Consider the following 12,624-nt stretch of genomic DNA (forward strand, 5'->3'; position numbering starts at 1 on the left):
TATAGTTTTATATGGATTTAAATGAAGTTTTTAAACGGCATTATTATTATTAGTTGCAATATTCCTTACAACCTAGAGTTATTTATTAAATTATATTCAGTTTGAAAAGAGGCTTCCAAATTCTCATTGGCTTTGTCTCGTTACACAGGCCTTGACTGTGATCAAGTGAGACATAAAGACTTTGATTTAAACAATATAAAACTACAATTAATAAAAAAATTGTCATTCGTTTGCCTCACATTAGTTTCTCCCACTGGCCACTACCATTCAAAAGAATTGTTTCTCTTACAACTCTGGCTCTTTTACACAAATTTATTACGTTGTTTTCTCAAAGTGTTATTACAAATTTAAGATGGGCCGTGCAGAGGTTTTTTTTTTTTCCTTTTCGAATCAGCTTTTATGTACAGTCCGCAAAAAAAAAAAAAAAAGATATCACCCTGAATAACTTTCGTTCTAATGATCGGATTTTCAGGAACTAAAAGTCAATCTTAATGGTTCCTGGGGGCGACCTCAAATATGCTAGCTTTTATGTATAGTCCGCAAAAAAATATATATATATATCACCCTGAATAACTTTCGTTCTAATGATCGGATTTTCACGAGCTAAAAGTCAATCTTAATGGTTCTTGGGGGTGACCTCAAATATGCTAATTAATTAGTGCTAACTATTAATTAAGTTACGAAATCAGACACAAAAACGTACTTTCTCTGATAAAACATATATTTTTTTTACATATTTGGAATCTATACACTTGAATTATGGGGGGTAGACAAAATTTTAAAAAAATGGGGTCGTAAATTGGGTAGCAATAAAGGTTTATATATTTGGCGATAGTCCAGAAAACCGCCAAAAAAAAGCCGCCAGCGCAAATGAATATTTTAAGATAACCCATTGACTAATTCAAAAGCTTAATGCTTAATTTTACTAGGTTTCTAGGCAACCTAGTAAAAGAACTCTGAATGTAGAAGAAAAATGAAATAATGTTCTGTGATTGTTGGGAGATGTTTAATTAATTGTTAATAGGAAATATCTCGAAGTTTCTAGGCAATAGACAATTTTTAAGCTGATTTCTGTCCAGAAAGCAAAAGAAAAAGAAAAAAAAATATTTTAATCTCCTTTGAATCTTTGAAAGAAAATTTTAATTGATTTATAAATTATTTATGATTTTCTAAGTTTCTAGAATTTAAATACACGAACTTTTTATCTGATATTATTTAGATATGTTGTTTTTGCTATATTTATTCGAGGATTTCATTCTAAAATCAAATTGACATTATTATAGCAATATAAAAAATTTTAGGGATAATCATTTTTACAGATTTAATAAAGTCTTCTAGGCAAGAAAGTTTGAAGAAACAAAAAGTGCTTGAAAAATAAAATGTAGATTGTGTATAGTAATTCTAATACACATTCACAAGGTTTTCTACGATATTTCTTTTTTCTATAACTCAAGGAATTGCTGCATGTTTAGTGGCATTTTAAAAACATTGAAACATGTTATGTTTAAGAATAAAATATTGAAATAATATGTTGCATATTGTATGATTCATTGTTTAAAAAATCGTTTCATTTTGCTAGATATTTAGGTTACACGGTTTTCTTTGGATAAAGATAATTAGCAAATAGCATCCTCATGTTTCGATACATTCTGAAACTTACGTTCGCAAATTCACCATAAAATGTCGCACTGCATATTCTTCAATTACGATAAGCTACATTTACCCCCAAAATACTGCTACTATGATTATTTTTGCTTTCTTATATATATCTGATACTCTCTTTTTAAACAGACCTCGTAAGATCCTTAAGATACTGAAATGGGGGCACAAAAACTTAAAAGATAAAATATTTAATTTCATTAACTCAACTTTTACAATATTGATGCTATTACGTTTTTAAAGACCACATAAATCCTGCCAAAATATAGAAATGCTTATGTTTACTTTAACGAGTGTAAAATCCTTATCGAAATAATGATCAAGACCCAAATGTAAAACAGTATAATTGATGATAAAAACTCACCTGGCCTCAAAACATATGAAGAGGGAAGTAAAAGTCGACATGTTTCGAGCGTTCAAATATAATCGCCCATTCTCTAAACTTGTCGAGCTTGAATAACTTGTGACTTTTATTGTTGGACGCTCAAAACTTGTCTATTTTTATTATCTATTTTTTAAATCAATGAAGTTTTTATATTTTCGATTCAGTTTCTTGGGATTATCTATTTAGTTACACAATTTCCCTCGATATTAAAATAAGTTTTACATAAGTTATAGGCACAGGTTCTTAGATTGAAGAAAATAATAATTCACTACTATGTAAAAAAATCAATGCAGTAAATTTTTTTTTTTTGCTCCAAGCTTTAAATTTGAAAAGTCGAATGTGAAAATGGAATGTCCCCTAGCACCAGGAATCGAAATTAAATAGTTGCAAAATTTTTTGAAATAGTTGTCCTTGTGTTTCCGTCCTACTCGAAGTTGTTTGAAAAGGTATTTTTTATATATCGATTCCAAAGTTTATTCTACATATATTTTAGGGTATACTTTCGCACAATTTTGATCGAGTTTATTTTTACACCCTTATTTGCTTAAAATTATTAAATAATTTGCTTAAAATAAAATATTCAAGCTACATGATTTAATGCATTTATAGTATATTAGTAAACGGGGCTTCCATCGCATATCCTTAACCTTGATACCGCTATCATTAAACAAATGGAATAAACTTAGATAAATAATAAAAGTTAATTGTTTTCTCGTTTTAATTTTCAAGGGAATATGTTTCGATCAAGCAGATTTCATTCTGGAAATAGCGAAATTATTGAGTAGGTCCCTTGGAGCAATATCATTCTTATCCTCTTTTGACGAAATATAGGAAAAATTGGTTTTCACAGTTTCTGTAAAAAGTATGTTAGCCTTCTTACCACGTTTTTTTAATTTTTTTTAAAAAATTTTTTTTAATCAAAATAAGTTCGGAAATTGCATATTTTTTGCATTTTTTTTAAAAAATCAAATGGTTCTAAAATTGGCACGGCTTTGGAATCTTCTTACAAATTTCAATTTTTAGTATTTCCTGCTTAACAAAATAAGGCATTTCTCCTGATAAAAAATTATACTACAATAATATCTTGGGAATCGTGCTAAAGAAAAAAATTAAACAAAATAGTTTAGCATATTATCCGGAAAAAAATCCACATGTAATCATAAAGAAAGAGTAAAAGATGTAATGAAATAATTAGTGAATCACGCGTGGTCAGATAATTAAAAATTTAATTTCAGAACTAAGATGTTAGGATGACATTTAAGATACTGAGATATTTTAAGACGCATAAAAATTTTGGTACGTATTTGACAGCTTTTTATGTTCGCTATCTTTATACTCTTTGTAGTGACTTCTAAAGCATCAACACTATTTTAGATAATTTATGTTGAAGTCACAAGAAACAAAAAAAAAAAAAAAAAAAAAAAAAAAACAGAAAAAAAGAGACTATTACTGATATACAGTCGAACTCGTTTATAACGAGGATAAAGGGACCGTAACATGTACTCGTCGGGGGGGGGGGGGGCTTGGGAGGTCAAATGATTGAGTTGACTTAAAATTTAATTAATACTTACTTACTTTAATTACATTAATTAATTTAATTTAATACTTTTCTTAATTTAATGACAACCAGCAAAAACATTTCTAGTTGCGCTACAGTCATAAAGGAAAGAAAATATAAATGGAAAGAAAAATAAAGGAAAAGATTCTTACCAAAACATTTATTTTTCTCATTAATTTAGATATTTAAAATAGTTTGTCAGCTTACTTTGAACTCGCTCATTTCATATCATTTTGAAAAAAAGATAAGACAGAAGGACTAAAAAGATGAGAAAAAAGATTGCAAGACAGAAAAATATTGCTCGCTAAAATCGGGTCTTGCTCGTTAAAAGCGACTTCTGTTCGATAGACTTAACATTGATCCAACCAAATATTCCCGTTTCCCTTGGTAAATCAGAGTTCTCATTAAATCCGAGCTCGTTATAAACGAGTTCGACTGTATATTCTTTTTTCGAAAAAAATAGTATGCTTAGTAAATAATCAGCTGTTTTGCATTAAATAATTGTAAACAGCGGAATGTTTTTAATTTCTTAACAAGGTTTTATTCTTAGCTAGCAGACAATAATTCTTTAAAAAAAAAAAAAAACTTGACTATAATTTAAAAAGGAACTTCACTTTAAAGAAAACCTAAATTAAAGTACTAAAAAATTGATTAGTATATTAATGAAGAAATAATAAACGTAGTAGGGTAAAGAATAAGATTTTTAAAAATGTTAAAATTTAATTAAATAGTTGGCAAAATAGTTCTGCGAAACACTTCCGGACAGGTGATTAAAAAATTACTTCTAACATTAAGACGATATATACGATGTTGAGAAATTTGCGATGATGTGAGATATACTTAAATATGTTTACTACGTATTTTTATTAATATTTATAAAAAATATATTCAAGAAATTGATAAATATTTCATTCCAAATCTATTCATGCGTATGTATATTATTGAAATTGTATCAGTTATTGAGAAGAAGATACTAAAAACTAAAAAATAATCACATTAACTAAGCACAATCTGGTGTATAATCATATTCTATCAGAAGCATGCTTTTATAAAACTCGACATTCGTTGCATAAAATGTTTTTTATTCAATAAGATGTTTTATTCAAATTTCTTTACTAAATTGCAAATGGAATTTTAGACGATTAAAAAAGAAACATCGAATTTTATAGTTTTAAAAAAATAAAAAGATTTGCAAACGATTATTAGCGAATAAAATATGAATGAAATTTTCACTACGCGCGCTAAGTTCCTCGTAAGTTTATCACATTTTAATATTAATCGCCCCATTTAATTATTTCTTCATTGTCGCCAAATTATTTTTTTTGAATAATTAATTTTGATTTTTCTCATCGTATAATAAATAAAAACAGTTGAAACATATTTTTCAATTGAAAAATATGTCGATTAAAATGGTATAAAAAAATTCATACCTTATAATTCAACTTTTTTTCATCCTCACTTTAATAAAATAATAAATAATTATTAAAAGTTATTTTTTTTCACGTAATTATCTTTGGGTAAATGAGTTTTATGAGTGGGGGTAGTTTTTATTTGAATTGCTTCATTAGTTTTTAAAATATGACTGAAAACGCAAGCGAAATTAACATTAAGGGGTCCAAACTTTGAATCGCTCTCCTGACCAAACTATGGGGACCACATTTCCCAGATTGCGGCTACCCCCTATATTTTGAAGATGAAAAATCCAAATATGAAAAAAAAAAATGTATGCTTATCCAGAGAAAGTGCGTTTTTGTGTCTGATTTCGTAACTTAATTAATAGTTAGCACTAATTAATTAGCGTATTTGAGGTCACCCCCAGAAACCATTAAGATTGACTTTTAGTTCGTGAAAATCCGATCATTAGAACGAAAGTTATTCAGGGTGATATCTTTTTTTTTTTTTGCGGACTGTACATAAACCATTCTTCCCCTTGATCAACATATACATAGATTACTGTCTAATTAACTGCGATTCTACCAAAAATAATTTTATAACTTTATTCAAGAGCACGTGAATAGCAATATATTGCAACAACTAAATGAAATGTACTCGAGAGCATTGAGTTTAATTTCAGTTTTCTTTTTCAGCAGTGAAAAATAATCTATTTATATAATTTTTTAATATGAATTCAATTTAATTTTCAGGAGAGAAAAATCAAACGATCTAGGAGAGAGCACGAAGACCTGTAAGTAGTCAACCGATTTTATAATATTTTAATACTGAAAATATTAAAATTCTTAAATAAACTCTTTTCAACCAACATAAATCTTTGTTTTGACTGCTGATTCGACATTTATTTCAAAAGTGTAGTAAACTTAAAAGTTAATATTTTTCTGGCGATTTTTCATTTTTAAACTCAAATTTCTTGTAGTTCGGGAACCATTGCCATATTTGAAGAGTTTCAATCTTTTGCATTAAATTAGACAGTTTGTGTTTGGACTTTTCACACTTATTGAGAGTTCGTTCAATTTTATTAAGTTTATAATACAATATACTCGAACATGATATTTTAAAATTTTATTTATTATTCAAACGTCACAATCTTGAGCATGCTTTTTAACAAAACATCTCTTTTCAGTGGTGCCTTCGGTGTGCACATGGAAAGAATGCAAGCCCGCTTTTGGGGCGGAGGTCGAAGGTCGGCAATTCTTGAAGCCATCAATGCTGAAAGGATCCGGCTGGCTGTAAGTTTTTTTGTACTTTTTTTATTAAATGTTTACAGTCCATTGGATGCGCTCCACAAATGAGCCGCGGAAAACGCTGCATAAATATTAAACTTAATTTGTAAATTTTCTCTTAAGTAATTTGGATTAGTTTGTTTAATTTGATTAGTATCTTTGACTCAGCCAAAACTTCAAATCAATTTGAATCTAAACACTTTATTAAATAGAATCTGAAGCTCTTCTTCCTGCCCATAATGATTTTTCAGAAACTTTCGACAAAAATATGGGTGTTCGATGATATCATTATAGTTTCTAATTTTTAATTTATTACTTAAATCCGCCATTAAGAAATCGGAGGTTTCTCCAATACTCTTAACGACTCCAATTAGTGCCTTTGGTGATGATATAGTACTTGAATCCGTCATTAGAAAATTAGATATCAGAGGCTTTATTACCAGTGAAACAACTCGCAATTTGTGCCTCTGCTGATGACATAACAATACTGGGTGAAAATTATAAATAATTTAGTTACATCAACAAAAACTAGTAGAAGTAGCAAGCTTAGCCGGCCTTTTACTTAATGAACAAAAAATAATATATATGAAAAAAAAAACTAATATTACCAGGAACTACAGTGAATGTTTTAATGCTGATAATTTTAAATGTGCTACCGTGGATAGTTTTGCATATCAAGCCTCAATTATAAACACTTCAAATACAATTTCCGTAGAAATTTCTTAAAGAATTCGGAAAGGGGACCGAGTATTTCATGGCCTGGTCACATTAACAGATTACCTCGAGTGGTAAGGATCTTGCATTGCAATTTGCCGAGATGCAAACTAAAGAAAAGGTGGACGGGTGATGTCTTGAATGATTTAAGGATCTCCAATTGGAAGACCAAAGTCAGGGAAAGAGCTGCCTGGAGAATTATTGTGCGGCAGGCTAAGGCACATCCTGGGCTGTAGTGCTAATAAAAAAGTATTTTTTTTGTTGCTGAAATTCATCCTAAAAAAATGAGTTTTTAAATTAACACTAAACATGCCATTACTGGTCAAATGACCATTCAAAAACTTTGCCATCGAAAATGCGCTTATCATCTTTTCGCTTTTGCGCATTTAACTTCATGACTTTTTCTAACAAAATCTTTTTTTTTTTTTTTAACTATTTTGTTTGTTTCGAACAATACTTGCCGTATACCTGTTTCTACCACAACCGGGAGAACAATGTATTGCTTTATCAGGACATTGGATCCCCTCCGCAGAGGATCAAAATTGTGATGGCATGTCTTCGGATCATCCTCCTGGATGTTTCCCAGACCGTCGCCAATAGCCCATTGTGCAGCTCTAGTGCGACGTAAATTAACAACAACAACAACAGGACATTGTATCAGAAATGACGATGTAATGCGTGTTCAACGTATTGCATTCGATGAGTTGCACATTTCTGCAAAGACTGTTGCGTAGTGAGTTCAACCAGAATAACTGAAAATTAAAATTTCGAGAAAGTAACCAGGGGTCTGTCCAGACATTTTGTGAAAGGTCCGTTTTTCGTGAAATTGTGAAAAAATTACTCACATTCTTTCAACCAGGGTCCGCTTTTATGAATTTGTGCAAATAGGGTCCGTTATTGCAAAAAAAAAACTTTTTCAAGGAGTTTTTAAATTGTAAAGACATACAAGATTATGCTCAACACTGTAAAATTATAATTAAAAAAATAAAATTTAAAAAAAATAAACAACAATTGCTGCTTCTAAATTAGAGATGGAACATACAAATATTTGGTTTTTAGCCAGGGTTGGGTTTTTGACGTCAAAAAGTGGTTTTTGACATGACAAGGGTATAATACTGGTTTAAACCGTCAAAAACCCGTCAAAAATGTCAAAAACTGAAGTTTGCCAAGAAAATATATAAACTTCAAAACTACCAACAGTTGCCATGCATTATATTGAAATTTAATTATACTATAGGTAATCAGCAGGTATTAAAATATTTTTTTTATAAAAATTAAGGTAAAATAACAGATTTAAAATCTCAGAAATTTATATTCAAATGCATGTGCAGAAAAATTTTGCACAAAAATTGTTTAAATATTTATATTTAAAATTTTTTTTCTTTCTTTTTGACTTACTTACTTAAGAAAATTAAAAGTTTATTAATATGCATTTTTGACATATAAGGAACATAAAACTAATATTTATAAGGAGCTTACAAGTTATGTTGTATAAATACAAACTTGATACAAGATACAAGTGTATAAAATTTTTTTTTAATGTTATACCGAATATCTTTATTATCCAATATGTTAATTTGAATTTAAAAGTAGTTATATTTATGAATAATGATAAATATAATTCATATTGTTTATTATATTTATTTATAATTATTACACTTATCATTTTAAAACAATTTTTATCTCTTAATTTTTTTTTCTCCACTTGTATTAAGAATACAAATAATGCATATCTTGAAAGCAAGAAGTAATTATTCAACAGCTGAATATTTAGATATTCAACAAAACTATATAGTATTCAGCAAAATGAAATTCACAAGTATTTGGATAAACTAAATTTTCAGCATAGTAAATGAATAGGCTTATGTTAAAAAGATTATTAAGAAGATTTAAAAGAATATTAAAAAAAAAATTTCTTTAAAAGAAGATGTCTAATGTACAAAACTGCTAATGTTTATCTTTAAAAATGTCTAATTTTTAGTATAATCTATACTATACACTAAATTTGGTTATAAATAAATTTCTTAATAATATCACTGCAGATTTTCAATAACACATGAAAATGAATACATAATATTACAAAAGATGTGAGTTTTCAAAAGTACAAGATTTTGGTTACTATTCAAAATATAAGTGTTTCTTCAAAATTTTAAATTTATTTTTTCTAGAACATATTTAGAAACACTATCCTTTAAAAAATATATAAATTTTATGTATTAATTAAATTTCACATATGAATATAGGTTTTTGACATTTTCGACATTTTTGACAGTGAGGTTTTTGACGTGACAGTTTAAACCATGGTTTAAACTGTCAAAAACTGTCACATGTCAAAAACCTGCCAACCCTGTTTTTAGCCTATACTGCTGAACGCAGAATATTAATTTCGGACGAATAATGGAAGATTCCTCTGCCGAAGACAGAACTTAATTCGTTTACATCCATCTTTCTTGTTTTCTGCCCTGGAAAGGGTTTATTCGATTAACAAAATAATAATGAAGATAAACAAATTTGTGAAGGGTCCGATTAAAAGAAAAATCATTTTGTGAAGGGTCCGTTTTTAAGTTAAAATATTTTGTGAAGGGTCCGTTTTTATGAAAAGATATTTTGTGAAAGGTCCGTTAACGGACCCAAATTTCTTCTAAACAGACCCCTGATCTATCAAAAGTGTTTTTTTTTTGGTTAATGGCGTTACCCAGTGAGCGCCTATGGCTAAGCCACGGTGGTGGAGTAGCGTCGCCCACGTCATACAACCACAAACCCGTTTATAGGGCGGGTTACATTCATACAATCACACAGAAGAAAGGACATAAAACACAGAGAGAGAAAAAAAACATCCATGCCCTGAGCTGGATTCGAACCCGCAGCCATTGGCTTCGCTGTCAGGCACGCTAACCGCTCGGTCACCTGTCCGGCATCTATCAAAAGTTACCTACCTCAACATAAAAATTGAGTTAGCATGTCTTAGTGAATTGTAATAAAATAATTGTAGTAATATAAATATCACTATATATACAGTTTTTATTATTATCTTTCATGTATTTTCTTAAAAAACTTTTCAGGATGACTTCCAGCAACCTGGCCCTTCCCATGCATCTCCCGATAGGCCAGCATCAGTTGTAAGTATCATCACTTATTTAGTGTCTTTTATACTACTTTATTTAACTTTTAATTCCTAATAAAAAAATCTTTTTTATGAGAATTTATTATTATGATCATGCTACAGTCAGGCCCTGATAAAATAGTAGAAGATAATTATTATGTTGGAAAATAACCTATCAAACCAATAATCTGAATTTCATAAGATTATATTCACAGGAGAAATTTGATTTATTTTCATTTAATTTTCAAATACTTCACAACTTAAGCTAATTTACAAACTTGAAAATGCAATTGTAAAACCTAATCACGCATTTCGATAAAAGCTGCAACGGAAAAAAATTAAGTAAAAAATTCTTTTTTCTTTGTTCAATATTTAATTTTAAAAAATAAAATTATTGTAATATAACAATATAAATAAATATTACAATAAATATCAAATGTTAGAGAACGCATTCTTTTTGTTTACAATTTTTGAAGGGAATCTGAGAATGTTTCAAACTTTTTAAATTAAGAATAACTTCCTTAAGGTAAGTGCATTACATTTTTTCCCGTTCTATTTGTTTAAAAACAAAACTTATTTTAGTTCTGAAATATTCTGAAAAATTAGCATTGAATTAGTATTTACCTACAAAGCTAATGAGGCTGGAAAAAAATTGATTAACAATTTCAGCATTCGAATAGCTTTGAGAGGGAAAAACAAGATTGTATCTAATTTATCTTAAACTACTTTCAAATTATTTTAACAATAGCATAGTTCTGCTAGCAGATAATTCAGTTTAATCAAAAATTAATTTAATTCAGAGTTTACACAAGTTTTTTAATAATCTTAAATATTGAAGTGAGCACAAGCACTGAGTGAAAATAATAACTTTCTTTCCCCTATGATAGGATTTTCAAGTTTTAGGACTCAATGCATGATGTATATGTTTAAGCAGAAAATGAATTCAATTTACAAAAGCGAAAAAGAGACAACGAATTAAATAAACTATTAAAACATTAAATCAAAATGGAAAAGCGCCTAAAGCAGCTAAAACAAAATTTGCTTTATTTAATTTAGAAATCAACCTAATTTGCTTCATTTGATTTCCTGTACAAATGTGTATCTGTGTAATTATAATATATGTGTGTTTGTAGGACAGCACTTCTTCAGTGGACACACTGTCTACAAACACACATATTTAAATTTTTACAGATTCAATGTTTGTTTGAATTTCTAAATCAAATATGTTTATTAATTTTTGTAAATAATATTTTAAAATATGAAATCAGACACAAAAGTCACACTTTCGCTGAATAAACATTACTTTCTTCTGGCGGATTTGGATTTTTGATCCCCAAAATTTCGGAGCTGACGCCATTTGAAAAATACAGTCCCAATAGTTTGATCAGGAGAATGGTCGAAAATTTGGTCTCTTAAATGGTATTTTTTACTTTCTGCGTCTTTCATAATTTTTTTTTTTTAAGTGAATTGAAACTGATTTGCATACAAGTATAAAATTCGTTTTTCCTAAGAAAATTCCATGCCAAAAATAAGTTTTAGTAAATATTTAGTAGTAGAAATATTTACTAAACCCTTTATAAGCCGATTAACCATTTATAAGCAGATTAACTCCTTTATAAGGCCATGTGAAATATACACACATTTTCTTAGTTCTTAAATGTAGAGTGGGAGAAATTTTTCACAAATGGTTTGAATTGGGACTTACTTATAGCTTTTACAATTTCTTAAAAAACATAAAAGAAATAGAAGAATTATAGACAATAGAAGAATTATGTTTTTAAAAAGTAGACGTTAGCGAGCTAGCATCTTGAGGTAGTTTTTGGAACTATTTTCTCTTCTGTCACGTGCGTTTGTTCTTTTAATCATCTCTCATCAAATTCATCTGTGGTTACAAACCTAGCATTTATAAATTTAGTTTAATTTATTCTAGGTTCAATTTGTAAATTTGGTTTCTTTGATAATTCTTTACAGAAGGTAAAATTTCCCAACCGCTTTCTAATTAAAAAAAAATAACTAAAAAAATGTACTTTTAAGCGTTATCTGAATTTTATGCTGAATGGATTTTGTTTCATAAATAAATATCAATCCAGACAATATTTTAAGCTTAACATAACATTTCTAGAAGAAATAGCCCTGTAAAGGTTTAATCTCAATTACAAAATATACTATTTGGCTGTATTAAATATGTTTTGTCATAAATGAATGCTTTTGAGAGTAGTAAATTAGAAATTTTCATTTTCCTTACAGGCATCTACTCCTCCTCCTGTGGCAGATGATTCTGATGGACAAGTATCTCCTCCTTGTGTACCAGATGATTCTGATGATGACTCTCATTCTTTTGAGGAACCTTCTCGTCATGAACCCGTTTCTCCTCCTCCATCACCAGCTATAGCGGGACCAAGATTCATATTGAGTAAGTGTTCCTAAGTGTGTAAGTTTAAGTAAGTGTTCCTATTTTATATATGCCAATTGGCATAGTCAGTAGTGTTCGCAAAATGAATGTTGCGGAGTAAAAGTCGACAACATT

This window comes from Parasteatoda tepidariorum, chromosome 3 (genome assembly GCF_982258835.1).
Source record: "Parasteatoda tepidariorum strain Cologne lab strain chromosome 3, Ptep-v5.0, whole genome shotgun sequence".
Taxonomy (NCBI): domain Eukaryota; kingdom Metazoa; phylum Arthropoda; class Arachnida; order Araneae; family Theridiidae; genus Parasteatoda; species Parasteatoda tepidariorum.